Below are 18073 nucleotides of genomic sequence, written 5' to 3' on the forward strand. Positions count from 1 at the left end.
GAGAAAAACCAACTTACCCTTGTCAAGCCGTAGTAGACAAAGGTCTTTAGAAATGCTTTGGAAACAGACGTTTGTTCAGTTTGAAGGACCTCGACTAGGAAATTCCTAAGATTTATGGAAGATACTTGAGACTATTGAGGGTACGCAGTGAGTATCCGAAGACATCTGGTTGCCATCTTGCCCGCGGTGTGTGGCTTGGGCTAGGTAGAGTGTTACGCGACGTAATACGTATTTATCATGTAATTCAGCTTTTCCCTCTCACTCACTTTTGCGCCTGCACCTTTTAATTCATTTATTAATTTTTCAAAATCGCTAAAAAACGATGCTGAATCACTGTATTTATCAAGACTTATCTTCTCCAATCTCCTTCTGCATACGATCTAGTGCCGTCGATTCTTTCAAGTACACTTCGTCGAACTTTTTCATTATTTCATACGCTGTTTTTTCTTCCCTAATATATTCTAATTGTCTATTTGAGAAGGCACTGTAAATTATATTTATCGTCTTCAGATCCTTTTTATCCCAGTCTGGATTGTCTGTTTCAGTCTTCACTCTAATTATAACAATATCACATTCTTTATATCTCAGAAACATTGTTATTCTTTTCTTCCACATACCGTAACCCTCACCATCAAATATCGATAGCATAATTTCCGATCTCTCCATTTTAATTGATTTCCTATTCTTTACTCAAGCGTTCCTACGTGCTTCAAGTATTCTTTCTTTTATTTTATATTCTTTGAACGTTTCTTCCCTTACTAAACTCGCAAGACTAAAAACCACGCACTAAATAGCTTGCAAAACTAGTAACCACGCTCTGCTACCATGTTAAGGTATAGAGAGGATTCGAAAATACAAATAGTTTACTTTATTTCGCACACAACAGCTATTCATATGTCGGAGATGAAAGAACACCGGAGTCTGTAATTGAACAATTGTAGTTATTCAATCCGATTGTAATTGTTCGAGAGTTGTGATAATGAGCTTGGGCTCGAGGCGACAGTCAGTCGCCGAACGTAGCCGCGGTCACGGGATTTGCCTAGCAAAGGTATGGAGTAATTCTATAGCTCTCCTTAAAGGAAATATTCGTGGCGACACGCGACAGTAAACATTCCAACGGTTTCTGTCCCGTGGCTCGCCACACGCAGACCCTATTCTTCGAGTAAGATGATTGCCAGATGTCGATGCGTCTCCGCAGTACATGTTCGGCTAGCCCGAGGGCCCGTTATAAATCTTAAGGTTTAGTTAACTAAAGTCCTTCAAACAGACAAACAGTCTTTGTCCCAACTACGGGAAGATAGGGGAGACATATTTTTCAACGAGCGCGGTCTCCCACTAGCAACTTTCCCTCGAGGGCGGCTAGCATCTTTTTCTAACCACCGATATGGAGATTGACCAATTAGCAGCAACGTCAATTTCCCTTACTTTCCGAACGAAGGCTTTTCTCGACGAATTCGATGATCTCGTATCCTTAGACACACCCCATTATAGTTTTCCTCTGTGGCATCATCGGGACGGGAAAGGCATTCTCGTTCGCGATCTCAATGATGAAAGGAGTAACCCTTTACGACCAGTGAATATCACGCATCCGACTTAGATTTTGTGAGTACGTTCATCTATCATCCCGTCGACCGCGGATTCGTTATTGAACCTAGGATCATTGTCATTAGTTTCTCGAGTGCCTAACTACCACGGTTACTTGTCCGGCTCTATAATAATCGTATTTGCACTAGTCGATGTCTTCTCTATTGCACAACGACAACGTGTAACCCAAACGAAGATTCGTTTCACGCCCCTAACCCTAATTCTAATGTCCGCTCCGGCACATATATATATTACACTCTGAAGACTTCGATAACCTTCTTGCACGCACGCTTGTTGTCAACCACCTCCTCTAGATTCTCCTAACAGCCTCCAATCGTCTTTTGTCTCTACTGAGACCTGGACGCCCTCTGACGCTTACACACACATTCACGTGTACAGTGTAAATGTATCATCTACCTAACAAGATCATCAACGTAAAATCCTACCGTCCTCCCGAACATCATAAAACCGAAATAAATAAACAGATGACTGAAATGTTAAACAAAGAGATTATAGAACCCTCCGACCCCCCTATAACTCTCCTGTCTGGATCGTTCCAAAGAAAATCGACGCATCAGGGAAACAAAAGTGGCGAGTAGTGATTGACTTTAGGAAGTTAAACGAACTAACAGACCAAGACGCGTATCCACTACCTGACATTGACGATATACTATCACAGCTAGGAAATGCGAAATATTTCTCCTCTTTAGACTTATCCTCAGGGTTCCATCAAATACCCATGGACGAGAATTCAAAGAAATACACTGCATTTAGCACACCACAAGAACACTTCCACTATAATAGAATGCCATTCGAGCTCAAGAACGCACCTGCTACCTTTCAAAGAATGATGGATACCACGTTAATAGGTTTGATTAACAATCATTGTTTCGTTTATCTCGATGATATCATTATATTCGGGCAATCGATAGAAGAACATACTAAAAACTTAGTCATTATATTCCAAAGACTCGGGAAAGTAGGTCTAAGAATACAACCAGATAAATGTGAATTCTTAAAGCCTGAATTAGAATATCTAGGACATGTAGTGACAGCAGATGGAGTAAAACCTAACCCTAAAAAGATAGAAACAGTAAAGAATTTCAAACTACCAAAAAATCCTACTGATGTAAAATCATTCCTTGGGCTAGCTGGATACTATAGAAAATTTATTAGAAACTTCTCTAAAATTGCCAAACCTCAATCTATTTTTAAAGAAGGACATTTAGTATTAATTCATAACGATCATAAAGAACACAAGATAGATACTGAATGGCCAGGGCCATACACCATTGAAAAAGTGAAAAACCCCTTATTATGAAATAATAGTAAATCACTCGATTAGGAAAATACATGGTAACCGTATTAAACCTTACTTTCCAGGACGATCTTCACCTTCTTCATAGTTAGCTAAGCTAAACGTTATACCCCTTAACGGTAGTTCTATATATCAAGAAAAATTAGCTCATGCATACTTATATAGCGAATCTGTAAACGTAATTATAGGTTTAGACATTAAGGATATATATGCAAAACTCAGCGAAATTAAAAGATTTAGACTAATGTTAACAGAACATTTTAAAAGTGAATGCCCGTATCCCAATGAAATGATTACACGCGCTCGCAAGAGAAATTTAGACAATTTAATCATGCATATTAAATTTATGACACACACTTGTTACCGAAGAGGGTCATTGAATTTTGTTGGATCCATTTCTAGAAGTCTATTTGTAACTCTGGATAACGATAATTTAGAATTAATGAATAAAAATATAGATAAATTTTTTTATGAAAGCAATAACTTAAAAACCAATATAACTTACAAAACAAATCTCAAAACTATAGCTTTACCCTTAACTGACAGTCTAGAAGAAATCCTAACAAAAATTGAAAACGCTCCAAAAATCATTAATAATGTATAATCGTATAGAATGCACCTCAATCAAATTACCAACGAAGTAAATTCTCTTAATTATGAACAGAATAGATAATAGATAATAGAATTAGAAGTCTTAAGAAATAGGAACTAAGTGTCTTATAAATTATTAGTTATATTGATCTAGCATTACTAGGAACATATGTATATTTAACAAAATAGGATTATTCGATATTATAAGCAAATGCCTACCTTCCAAATTATGTATTCGTGTATTATGTTGTAAAACCAAAGAAAAAAAGAAGACAGGTATAAGCAATATCTCTAGACCAATAGAGACACCTAGCGCACCTTTAAACACATATTCCACACCTGAAATACAACCATTAGGAGAATTACCTGAAGACACCAATTCAGTCATCCTCGAAGCAAGGCATGTAAGATTCCAAAAGGGCATACAAAAGGAGGCACTACACCGAAAATAAGAGTCTGGAGGACCAGCCGCACTCTAACACTGGGGGAATGTAACGTCAACAAATATCTCCAACCGACTCAGGAAACCTGAACCGCCTTGCACACGACACCGACTCCCAAAATAAAGGATTATGAATTCGGCACGTAGGCATAAGATAAACGAACATCTAGAAGGGCTGAGTCTTGATCGAGTCTTTCAGTCTTTCGGTAACAGTTTAATCGCACACTTGTAATCCTATTATAGAATAGAGGTATCTCGAACTCTGGTTCAAGAACCCAACATTTTTTTATTATTATTTTCCCATTACTTTTACGTGACAAGCAAAGCGTAACGATAAACAAACTCCGGGCAAAACAATGTTGCCGCTACGTGCAATCGTCAACCGAGGTTGAATTTAAAGTTTTCGATACTCCCCCGAGTATAAATAAAAGAACACGATCGTTAAGACAGTTAGTATCGAACATTCTTATAGCGAATTAATATCGAACGAACGTAAGCATTACCTTGTATACACATATCGAGCAACACTAAGCGAACGACGACTAATTCTGTACTGCAAATAATTTTAAATACATTTGACTACACTAAGTATCAACTCGTCTGGTCATTAATCAACAACGCGTTTAATCGTCCTCCACATACATGTTGTATAAGCTACTATGTGTATATTTATTTATGTTTCCCATAGTACAGACGTATTCCTTATTTTATTGTAGCTGTGTAATTTCAGTAGTCTTGCATAAAGGACATCTGTTTTGTTGCAATTGTATCAGCTATTAATTGTAATACTTGAAGCGTTTGTATCTAATCGTCATGCATCTGTGGTGGCACTCGACCATGGAACTTTCCAACGGCTTCGCGACACAAAGCGCTATACCTTCAAAGCGTAAAACCGACACGCCTAATGTACCATCGATATCCCTACAGTTCTTTCGCCGAATATTCGGAAGAATGCATACGCGGCAACCGTTGCGGACATCTAATAAACGCGTGCGTAGTGGAGATATCGAGGGACAACAAAGAAAAGAATCCATTTGGTTTCGAATCAAAGATTCATTCTGCCCCGAGCTGCGGAGTGCGAAAGGTTAAGCGTCATAGCGAAGCAAACGTAATTAGAGATACGTGATTATTGACTCTTGATAGTTAATCGTTAATCGTTAATCGTTGATTGTTGTTCATCGTTAATCGTTGATTGTTTTTGATCGTTCATCGTTAATCGTTAATTGTTGTTGACAGTTAATCGTTAATCGTTAATTGTTGATCATAAATTGTTGACTGTTGATTGTTAATAATTTAATTAACTTTTTTGTTGAACATCAAGAGTATTTCTTGTGGGCACCTTCACCCACTATCCACCTCACATCGTTATTCTACATACGGAAGGCAAGATTGATATCAAGTTCGAAGGACAGACCGCAGAAGTCTGGTCTCTGCTATTACCACGAGACCTTTCGAGACCGCGCAAGGAAGTGCCGGGCCCCTTGCAACTGGACCCAGTGAAACGAGACCAGCCGTCCGTAAACGCGGCATGTGGCGATGGCTTTAGTATCCCGTCGCATTTTCGTGACGGACAGGGCACCAAGGATCTCTTTCCTCGTGAACACCGGTGTCAATATAAACGTATACCCGTGTAACAAACTACGCGGATCCGCGAACAAAGATACGTACGAGCTGTTCGCGGCGAATCGAGTGGTCGAAGCAAACCGAAAACGCCTTTCGCGAGTCAAAAACGCGTCGTCTTTGACGCCACAATGTTAGTGTCACGACCGGCATACTTCAAATCCGATGGACTGACGATGGAGATAAAGATGTGGCGGCACTCGGCGACAATCGGCGGCAATATCGCTGAAGTGTCTAATGAACCATCAACATCCCAACGGTCCTTCCGCCGAAGGTTCTAGAAGAAAGAGCACGTGGCAACGGTCGCGGACGCCTAGCAAATGCAAATGCATGGTGGGGATGTTGAGGGATGACAAAAGAAAGTAATCGGATTCGATCGAAAGTCAAATCATAAGAGCTTCAGTCTTGGAAAGTCACGCCTAGAGTTTGGAAGTGGATTGTAAAGTGAATTGTTGTTAGAAAAAAAATAAAGTTTCTTTTTTTTATTTTTCACCTCAAATTTCTTTTTTTATTTTGTTATTTTACGTGACATTAGCGCATCCGGTATCGGCAACAGCGCGTGAACGACAAAAGGCAGCCGCTAGGATTCGTTACAAAATCTTTGTCTCCCGTGCGATTAATTTTGTATTTGGAATAATTTAAAATATATTTGACAATATCAAGTATCAACTCGTCACGTCATTATTTAAATCATCCACCACAAATCCAAAAACAGAATAAGGAAAACAGAGAAAAGAACAAATAGAAAATTAAGTTGCTAACATGTTTTTCTATAATAATATTTTAACATCAATATTGTAATACGCAATGTGAAAATGAAAAAATTGGAAGCAACCGAACTACGGATGAAACTAAATCACTTCGCTGCTTGTAAAGATAACTTTTAGTGTTATAAACATAAGTCAAGTAGCAAAGAGCATAAATTGAATTTACCCAAACTCTTCTTGAAATCTGACAAAATGATTCTTTATTTTGTCAAAAAAATCTTTACGTACTTTCCATTCCCATTCGTCGCTTTTTTCAGTGACGTGTTTATCGCTACGTCGAAACTCCGTCGGGTAGCAGTTAATTTCATTTAAAGTAGAAAACTATTCAGAAACGTGTATACGTTACACAGCAACAAACCAGTCACCCTGTTATTACCTCGTTCTCAACAGTTCAAATTTCAGGGACAACCGACTACTTAGTATCGACCCAGTACGTCATATTTACTCGCCAAAAGTATTGTAAACGAAAATTGTAACCAGACGTGCCGTTAGTAACTACCATTTTTCGCGAAACTTCTTTTTCATTTGGCGGAAATTTAAACAAACCCCGAAACACCGTGGCGTTTTGCAACTGTCTTTAATCCTTTAAGATAAAAAAGATTGACGCAAAATTTTGACGGGATGAAATTTCACGATATATTCAGGTGAAACGATGCGAAATTAGAGCGAAGCTTATAATGGGAATATAGTTTGCTTGTCTGTTGTCATAAAATGAGATATGCAGAATATATTAAAAAATAGAGTATATGTAATACGAAACTTTATATTATTCATGTTATTATGGACAAAATATCACAATATGTTCATATATTTAAATCTCCTCCGAAAAAGATTATTGTATGTAGAACACAGTTTAACTGTATTTTGAATTCTTGTTTATCAGATCACAATTGATAAGTTGATATTAGGATGATTATCCTCATTTGAAACAATTTTGTGACTGTTACTTGTCAATATACTTTATATCTTATGTACATTTTAAATATAGTACGCAAACTCGAAGTTGCAAGGAACATTAATAAAAATTCAATATTTCAATAACGCCTTTCATGATTATAATTAAATATTTTTTCAAAATGTCGCATCAGTGTTACATCTAGCACCCCCTCCCCCACACACAAAAGTTTACCAATTTATAATATATGTACTAGTAGATTGACAAGTTACGATTTACAGGTTATATAGAATTCTATTTTATGATTTTATAATTTTTCGTTAAATAGAATAATCAAATAACTTGCAATTAGTAAAATTTAATTTGTTTTATCGTCAAACTTGTGCAAGGGAACATATTAATGCTGGTAACTTTAGTGACTTGCAAAATTTCAATAGTGCAAGACAGGCCAGATATTCAATTGCAATTGGTTGCTATCCATATTTTCATCGGTCTTACAATAACCTTATGTTATCAATTATGAATTAAAAAGTTAATGAAATCACAACTCACCCAAGGCCAATGGGTATGACTTCTTTTCGAAGATCGATTGAAACCTCGAGTTTGTTGTTTGAAATATTCAGTTACCACAAGACAAAAACACCACTCCATTACAGCCGACGTAAACAAAACATGACAGATTCTTCCAATTCTCGGACAACAAACATAGGCTTACATACTTACTGTTTTAAAGTCACAGTCTGTCGTTGAACTTTCGCCAAGTAACTTGATACGTACATATACACGTCCCTCGAAATCAGTTTTCGACGAAAATACATACGTGACATGTTATGTTGCAACCGAACGTGAATTTCTCGCGGGAAATAGCCTGATATCGTTTATTTATGCGTCTCTCAAATATGAATTTTACTATACACTTCGTTTAAGGCACGCCATTTTGCAAAACGATTATTGAAAGATTACTGCTTACATCGAGATCAAGAATAGATTCGCAGGAAGCTGGATGCCGCGATTTCTTCCCGCGCTTTGCTTTCTTCCGAAGTTGTGTGTTACGCCGGGCGACCCTCTGCCTGGCCCAGGTCACACACCGCGGGCCAGACGGACACCAGATGTCCGCTCTTCCGTACGGCGTACCCTCAATAGCCTTAAGTATCTTCCATAAATCTCAGGAATTTCCTAGTAGAGGTCCTTCAAACCAAACAAACGTCTGTTTCCGAGGAATTTCTAAAGACTCTTGTCTACCACGGCGTGACAAGGGAAAGTTAGTTTTTCTCACGTATGCTGCAACTTTCCTCCCACTAACCACTTTCTCTCGAGGGCGGTTAAGACCCTTCGTTTAACCAATTAACAACGAAGCCAATTCCCTCACTCTCCTAACTAAAATCGTCACCAACAAATCCGATGGTCCCGTGCGCTAGACACACCCATCCTTAGCTTTCCTGTGACACAGCATCGTCACTCAACTTCACTTCTTCTACATCGTTGGAAAAGTCAACTACTAAGTATACGCTAATGCCCAGCGGGGCAGTCTAAGCATAACGCGAGAGTCGGTCTCGGTATTGTCGAGCCTACATTTCCTCTCCTAAATATCTTATAGTGCTACGTCCACTAATACATTGAATCCAATTACAAGAGCTCTGCTCTAACGTACATATCTATCTTATCTTCGTGCGATAAGTGATTATCTCTCTATCTATGCTCATCAGTGTAATCTAAGTGTTGGAAATATATAATTTATAATTCTGTGAATCACAGTGTTATACAAACTCAATCACCCCTATTATCTCACCGGAAATCAGGGGATCGATCAAGTCGTGGTGTCGATTGTTATAATCGTAACGGGAATTTACGACTCCCGTTGACGTCTCTCCTAGCGACTACGTCTCCCCGCGACTGGTCGAATAAACAAGGTGATTGGCTGATTTCCTGCTGCCATATTCGGTTTCGCCGAGAATCGTGAACACGTACGCTGGAAGCAATGCGGGGTAATTATTTAATTTATTTCATAATATTATTTAACATATATCGTGAAAAGTTCTGAATATTCGGATTCTTCTGTTATCGTTTCATCATATGTTAGCATTATCAGCTCTCGATATCGAATTGACAAACAGAATTTTTCTCATACAAAGTAAGTCACATTAAGTATATGTATATGTATAGTCGAAGCAATGCAATTAAAAATTTTTCCATTTTAATTGGAATTATTTATCACAGACATTTTACCGAGCATTCATTTTATAAATCTTATACATATATATATGTCGGAGATGAAAGAACACTGGAGTCTGTAATTGAACAATTGTAGTTATTCAATCCGATTGTAATTGTTCGAGAGTTGTGATAATGAGCTTGGGCTCGAGGCGATAGTCAGTCGCCGAACGTAGCCGCGGTCACGGGATGAACGCTTTGTCTAACAAAGGTATGGAGTAATTCTATAGCTCTCCTTGAAAAGGAAATAGTTGTAACACTCGACAGTAAACATTCCAACGGTCTCTGTCCCGTAGCTCGCCACACGCAGACCCTATTCTTCGAGTAAGATGATTGCCAGATGTCGATGCGTCTCCGCAGTACATGTTCGGCTAGCTCGAGGGCCCGTTATAAATCTTAAGGTTTAGTCAACTAAAGTCCTTCAAACAGACAAACGGTCTTTGTCCCAACTACGGGAAGAAAGGGGAGACATATTTTTCAACGGGCGGCGTCTCCCACTAGCAACTTTCCCTCGAGGGCGGCTAGCATCTTTTTCTAACCACCGATATGGAGATTGACCAATTAGCAGCAACGTCAATTTCCCTTACTTTCTGAACGAAGGCTTTTCTCGACGAATTCGATGATCTCGTATCCTTAGACACACCCCATTATAGTTTTCCTCTGTGGCATCATCGGGACGGGAAAGGCATTCTCGTTCGCGATCTCACTGATGAAAGGAGTAACCCTTTACGACCAGTGAATATCACGCATCCGACTTAGATTTTGTGAGTACGTTCATCTATCATCCCGTCGACCGCGGATTCGTTATTGTACCTAGGATCATTGTCATTAGTTTCTCGAGTGCCTAACTACCACGGTTACTTGTCCGGCTCTATAATAATCGTATTTGCACTAGTCAATGTCTTCTCTATTGCATAACGACAACATGTAACCCAAACGAAGATTCGTTTCACGCCCCTAATCCTAATTCTAATGTCCGCTCCGACATATATATATGCAATATATATATATATATATATATATATATATATATATGTCGGAGATGAAAGGAAAGCCGAAGCCCTTCCTTGGAAATTTTGGGAACATCCTCTAGTACCTTAGCCTAGACCTCCGCAAACATTGTCCGAACGACGATCACCGAAGCCTAGGGAAACAACAAAAAAGGAAAAAACATTAAAATCGCAAAAACAACCATAATATGCGAATATCCAAACTTACGAAAAATAACTCGAAGAAGGAGGTCCTTGTTGTGGGAGAGCAGCGGAATTGCGCGTGTTGCCCGAGCAAACATCGAGGTGATAATGATGCTGCAGCCGCCGGCCCTTGCACGCGCCGAAGAAACACGGGTAATTCCCACGGTACAAAACATAGAAGTTTCTCGCGGAAAAGACTAGATCAGCATGGAATGCTTCAAGCCTCCTAAACGCTAGCTCAGCAGAAGCACAGGACCGATAAAAACTAAGTCGAAATACGGAATTTACATTTTGTCACGTACGATTCCAAGAAACTCAAACTGCAACATCCCGATTCCCACGGAAGCGTACCCCCAGTGGACCACCACCCCGTGGGGGATGGCATTATAAATAAGCGAAGCAACATAGAGCAGCGCTCATTATTATTCTGGTGAACATTCTTATTACGCTCATTATATTTTGTGTTCATTGTTATTACGGATCATTCGTATTACGTTCATTATTCTTGCGTTCATTATTATAGTGATCATTGTTATTACCGTTCATTATTCTTGTGCTCATTATATTTTGTGTTCATTGTTACTACGTTCGTTATTGCGCTCATCATTGCGTTTAGAACTCTTGTATAGTATTTTGCGTTTCGGGGTCTTTAGTTTTTCGGTCAAGAAAAGACAACCGCGACTAAGTAAAAGAAAGATTTTATCTTTGAAGTCCTCATTTCATCGCTTAGACAGAAACGCGCATTGTAATTGCGGTATTAATCCAGTTAGTAAATTGTTCAGTCTGTATCGAAATAGATAAATAAAGTAAAAGTTGATAGTAAACTATATTCGAGTTCAAGTAATAAACCCAACAAAAACTTCGACGACCACCGGAGCAGCTGAGGTAATGGCACCAGACAGCACCTACTCCTCAAGGTAAGAAAATTAATTTTGAAAATTTCCTTCTTCTCTGATAATCTCGTTGCCCTCGAGAATCGAATTAGAACTTCCTATCATCGATCTCGTTTTATTTTCGTGAACGGTTTTGAAGATAGAAACATTGTTTAAACTTTAAACAAAGGAGTTGTCCGCTGTGTCGGCTTGTGCGAACGGTATTTTCAGCTACTGAAACACCCACTGATCTTCGCATTCCTCCTCCCATTGTTGGCAAAATATTGTCCGTCTTTGGGCAAGGCTTGCGAAATCACACAAGTCCCGCACAGAGAGGACCATTAAATACATCGTCGGGGTCAATCGAAAATTAAGAGCAATACCGGCATTGCTATTAACCGATATTCTTGCCATCATTGCATGCGATTGTAAGAGAGAAATAGCAGAATAATTTCACTTCGAAAATTTAACCAAAGGATCGTTCGCTGTGTTGGCTTGTGCAAACGGTGTTTTCGATTATCGAAAACACCCATCGATCTTCGCATTCCTCCTCCCACTGTTGGTAATATATTACCCGTCTTTGGGCAAGGCTTGCGAAATCACACGAGTCCCACACAGAGAGGATCGTTAGAATCATCCTCGATTATTAAACTCAAAAGGCAAGAAAATCATGGTAACAGAATCCATCGTAGTAAATGAATTGAGTTTCGGTTCTAACGGCAAACTACTACAGCGAAATTAAAAGAGAAGAAGAAGTCAAACGTAAAAATAAATTTATATAAAACAACGAAAAATCTCACATTCCTATCCAATCCAGCAACGCTAAAATATATATATCCGGCTAATAAAATATATATAAAGGTAATAATCTAAGCAATTCTACATTCAAATAAAAATCCGTTTAACGAGGACAAATATTTATTGTTCCCAGCTTTAATCCTCTCCCGTGCCAATATCCCTGCACATAGCAGGTTAGCCGAAAAGTGGAAATCGTTTACCAGTTGCATTAAGCGTCAGTTAACGCTACCCATTAAACGAAAAAAAATAATAAAAAATAAAATATTTTGAAATAGTCCTTAGACTATTTCTGGTGGCAGCAACTACCGTATTAATTAGAAATCTAAATCAGTATTACATACACAATAATATCAATTCAGTTTATTTCCCTTCAGATTAAATTCAAACTCAAACGAAAAAAAAAATTTTTCAGTAAAATTTAAACTTAAGATTTGATCGATTTAAACAAACAAATTGATACGTAACATTAGAGATTTAAATTTTTGGTGGCAGCGGTGTGATCCGCTTCACGGAGGATTAAAGTTGGTTTAAACGGTTCGATTCGCTCCACAAAGAATTAAAGTTGTTACGATTATCGATAAAATATATACCTAAGAAATAATGTCGACTAAATTAGAATCGTTGGACAAAGACATGATCTTGATGTTGTCGGAAAAACTTAAAGCATGGGATGCGAATTTTCGCGACATGAGTACAACAATGAATAAATTACAAGACGATGTGCGTTCACTGAAAATAAAAAAAGAAATCAAGACACCCGTATCATTGCCGATAATTTCCCAAGCGACAATACCGATAGAAGTTAATCCCCAACCAATTAAGATTAAAAGATGCAATAGAGACAGTACCAGTGTTCGACGAACATCGACCCTCGGTATTTCTATTTTTAAGAGCATTCGAGCGCGCACGAAACATGGTTCCTAGGCATCAAGAATCTCAGTTAGTAAAATTATTAACGAATAAGCTTCGCGGACACGCATTTCTCGCCATAGAAGACACAGAAGTAATAAGTTTAAACGATTTCGGGAATAAATTAAAAGATATGTTCGGTCCGGGAAAAACGGTTAACGAATGTAAAGGGGAATTAGCTACAATATTTCAACGACCGGGAGAAGATATTTTGGACTAGATAGAACGCGTCAAAGATCTCAGACTGGCGATAATGAACGGGGAAAGGTACGAGTACGGCACCGTATTTCAAGATAGGATAGATCGAGACACGAGGGAAGCTTTCGTTAAGGGGCTTCCAAACGAGGTGTATTTACGAGTAAAGATAGCAGGATACCAATCCTTGGACGATGCGTACCGCCAAGCCGTGAAAGCAACACGAGAACTAAAACAAGTGAACAATAGAATTCGATACCAACATTCGACACCTTCGAATAATTATAACCGAAACAACCGCCAGAACTGGAGATTTGTACCGCCGTCGCGGAAACATCTAAACAACCCGGGAATAGAAGAAAATGTTAGAAAAGAAGCAAGAGCAATAATTTGGGAAGAAAAATGCATAAATAAATACCTCGATAGAGATCTAAATCAAAAGAGAGATGCTGATCATTTCAACCAATCAACTTTTCAATGCAAACACCATTCCGTTGCTGTGATAAGGGATAATGTCACGTTAAATAATAAGAGGACGCACGGTACCATAGACAGGATCATGAGTGAGAAATTTCCTGAGTTACCAAACAAGATAAATAATATTAGTGCCAAAGAACTTTCAGACGAAGCAGAAACTAGGAAATTGAACGACTAGACGACAGTCAATGCTTATCCACTGCATAATATCACAGAGATATTGGACCCGCTGGGAAGTGCGAATTGCCTCTCCACGTTCGACTTGGCAAAGATACAAAAGCAAGACTCCACGAATTTCGTGAATGTCTCAACCATAATAGGAAAAGAGATAGCGAGTGTATCTCACTCAAAAACTTCTATAAAACCATCAGAAGGAAACTTTATCGAACTCAAAGCCAAATCATTAAATTGCAAGGAAGATCACACTATAGAAAATAAAAATATAGCTATCCCTAAATCCAAAACAGAATCTATAAGCAAAAAGGTTTGTAATAAAAATTCAAAGAATAATTCCAAATCTACCAAAAATATTCCTAAACGTTCCATACAAATACATAATAATTTAATTATAATAAGCACTTCCAGTGAAACTATTCATCCTGAAAAGGTAGAGAAAAATAAAGGTGTTGTGAATAAAGTAAATAAAGAAGGAAAAAGGGTAACTAAGGAAAAGGATTCTAAACATTTTCAAGCTGAAGAAACGCAAGTTCAACGAGCCCAGAGAAATCAAAAGGGAGAAAATAGGGAATCACCAGTTGAAGATATATATAAAAACTTGAATACACTAGCCATTGGATTATAATTGGATTAAAAATACTTTATTGGTTACTACATCTAATATTTGACGTAGGTAACATAGTAGGTAGTGCTGATCTTATGATTCCCCCAGGAAAATATAGATGGTATCACGCTATACTATATACAAAATATTTTTGGGTTAATATGGCTGCGGCACTTTCAAAAATTTGTATTTTGAATGCTATTAGCAAGCAATTGGATAATTGGATCGATGTCAGTAAACTTGCGTCTTGGCGCAAAATAAAAACTAAAATGAAGGAAAGGAACGAAATTCTCCCCGCACGAATTAGTTTTGGACATCTAGCCAGAGAACCTACTGGTGAAGTAATAATCGAAGAGAACATGGAACCAACATACTCAGAATATCTCGAAGATCTGTTCAATAAAATTTACACCGTACAACGAATGGCAAGAGAAAATTTGATAAAATCCAAACTAAGATCAAAGGAATATTACGATCGACGAATCAACCCTCAAGATTTTAAAATAGGAGATTCGATATATTTACTAAAAGAACCTAGTAAAGGAAAATTCTCCGATCAATATACTGGACCACACAAAGTGCTAGAAATCTTGCAGAACCAAAACGTCAAGATTGAAGTAAAAATGGGATTCCGCGAACGGTGCACTTAAACAAGTTAAAACTAGCGCATAATCGAAATAAACAATGAATAAAGTGATTTCAGTGGGCAACGTAGTGCCGTAGTGTATGTTGCAGTGCTGTTCGTCGAATGACACAGATAGCGAAAACATAAAAGAAAAGAAAAGGAAAATTATTATATGTGATTCAATTATTGTTTAAATATAAAACGTGTTAACTCAATGAATAATTAACTAGTGAAAGTGAAAGTTACCTTGTGAACAAGTGATCAACATACAAGAAAGTGTACGTGCAAGTATAGGTTATGGATCGTTGTTCGTGGTACATAATGTACGACAGCTACCTAAAATAAGTGAATAAATTAGTTTCAATCGTCTCAGTGCAAAATACAAGGTTACTAAATGTTATAACTATATTGTGGATAAATCAAAAGGAGGTGTAACACTGTTCGCCGAATAATACAGATAGCGAACACCTAAAAAGAAAAAAAAGAAAATTATCATGTGTACTCCAATCATTGTTTGAATATAAAACGTGTTGATTCAATAAATAATTAAAAGAGTGAAAGTGAAAGTTACCTTGTGAACAAGTAATCATCATACGAGAAGGTTTACGTGCAAAATAGGTTATGGTTCCCTGTTTGCGGAACACCATGTACAACAGCCAGCTGAAAAATAAATGAACAAATTAACTTCAATTGCCTTAATGCAAAATACAACAGTACTAAATGTTATAACAATACTGTGGAAGCATGGCACTGTTCGTTGAATAACACAGATAGCGGAAACTTGAAAAGAAAAGGTTTATTACGAGTGCTCCAATTACTGTTTGAACGTAAAACGTGTTAGTTCAACGAATAACAATGAAAGTACAACCTACCTCGTGAACAATTAATCACTATACAAGGAAGTGTACATGCATGAATTTCTCAGGTTAATAAGAAGAAATAAAATAGCTGATAAAGTATAGAAAGCTGTTAGAAAATAATCAAGATAGATTAATTGAGAGTTAGTAATAAATATAACCGGAGTAAAAGGATATTTTGTTATGCATTAATCTACGTAGTATTGTTATGTTATTTTGTAATGCCCAATAGTGGTCGCACATACAATGCATTATACACATATTGAATTAAATAAATTAAACACCACCTTTATGACCACAGATATAAGACGATTGAAGGCAGCCGTAGTAGAAGGCAGCCGTAGTAAGTATCCAAGGCATATCAAAGAATCGGATGATGTTGTGGGAACGATCCAGGTAAGTGACGCAGCATCGAAAGAGCAGAATCTGAAGAATTACAGACAATGTTAATCTAACAAATAAATTTTAATCATTAATAAGGGAACTAATTCATATCATGCATAAAATAATAACAAATAGCAAGTACAAGCAATAATAAATTAATAGGGAAAATAAGAAAGGTTAATAAACACAGAAATGGGTTAGAAATTACAATGTCAATCTAACAAATAAAATTTAATCACTAATAAGGAAACTAATTCATATCATACACAAAATAATAACAAATAGCAAGTACATGCAATAATAAATTAATAGGGAAAATAAGAAAAGTCCATAAACACAGAAATAGGTTAGAAATTAATCAAGATAGACTAACTAAATATTAACAACAAGACATGACTGAACTCGGTGCAGAGGAATAAAGTTATGCTACACGAAAATAACTGGTAACACAATACACAAAACATTAACTAAATTAAACAAGACTTACATAAATGCAAGTCACGTATAATCAAAACAATGACTATTGAAATTCGGTGACAATACAATCCATGCTATCACATTAAAGTAGCACACGGTATTGACACAGACAATATCATGAAATACAAAACAATATTACAAAAACACTACTAAATAAAATTATAATGATTAACAATTAATTAGCTATTTCAACAACACGTTACTGTTGACATTAAACCAACGCCATACCAAAGAGACACGCGAGCGGCCATGTTGAAAAATTCGTCGCACATACAAATAATAGCCAATGCAATGTAATACAGCATCATAATAGCAATGTTAGGTACTAATAAAAAAAAAACAAACAAAAAAAAGAGAGAGATAAGGAAATATATATATAATAAATAACAACTAACATAATCATAACATATTATATATGTCGGAGAAGCAGGGGGGATAGGGTTGTCGGTGTTTGAGGAGTCTTCATTGAAGGTAGCCATCGTTGCGGTGTGACGAAGATACGATTTATAGACACAGGTATGAATAACACAGATTTGACAATCTATCACGGCGGTGAGACGTTCGCGACACTAGTGACAGTGATCTCAGGTTCAATAACGAATCCGCGGTCAACGGGATGACAGATAGGCGTTCTCGCTGAATCTAAGTCTGACTCGTAAACGATAATTGCTGAGCGTAAAGACGTTACTCTTTAGTCGACGGGAGCGCGTCAAAGAATGCCCGTCCCGTCCCGATGATTCCACAGAGGAAAACTATACTGGGGTGTGTCTAAGGACACGAGATCATCGGATTCGTCGAGGAAAGCCTTCGTTTAGGAAGTAAGGGAAATTGACGTTGCTGCTAATTGGTCAATCTCCATATCGGTGGTTAGAAAAAGATGCTAGCCGCCCTCGAGCGAAAGTTGCTAGTGGGAGACGCCGTTCGTTAAAAAATATGTCTCCCCTATCTTCCCGTAGCTGGGACAAAGACTGTTTGTCTGTTTGAAGGACTTTAGTTAACTAAACCTTAAGATTTATTACGGGCCCTCGGGCTAGCCGAACATGTACTGCGGAGACGCATCGACATCTGGCAATCATC

The 18073-nt window shown here is 37.6% G+C and overlaps 1 long non-coding RNA gene across 2 annotated transcripts; it reads right to left on the reverse strand.

Moving 5' to 3' along the window:
- Positions 1-9136: 9136 nt before the first annotated feature.
- LOC143304442 (uncharacterized) lies at positions 9137-17321 on the reverse strand. Of its 2 annotated transcripts, none has more exons than XR_013061121.1 (5): positions 17225-17321; positions 16423-16561; positions 15850-15938; positions 15525-15746; positions 9137-9186 (listed from the first exon to the last, which is right to left on the reverse strand). It is a non-coding gene; the product is annotated as an uncharacterized LOC143304442 (long non-coding RNA). The 2 variants fall into 2 exon arrangements; XR_013061120.1 differs by having other exon boundaries at positions 17007-17287.
- Positions 17322-18073: the final 752 nt, after the last annotated feature.

Source organism: Bombus vancouverensis, unplaced genomic scaffold, assembly GCF_051014615.1.
Source record: "Bombus vancouverensis nearcticus unplaced genomic scaffold, iyBomVanc1_principal scaffold0035, whole genome shotgun sequence".
Classification (NCBI taxonomy): domain Eukaryota; kingdom Metazoa; phylum Arthropoda; class Insecta; order Hymenoptera; family Apidae; genus Bombus; species Bombus vancouverensis.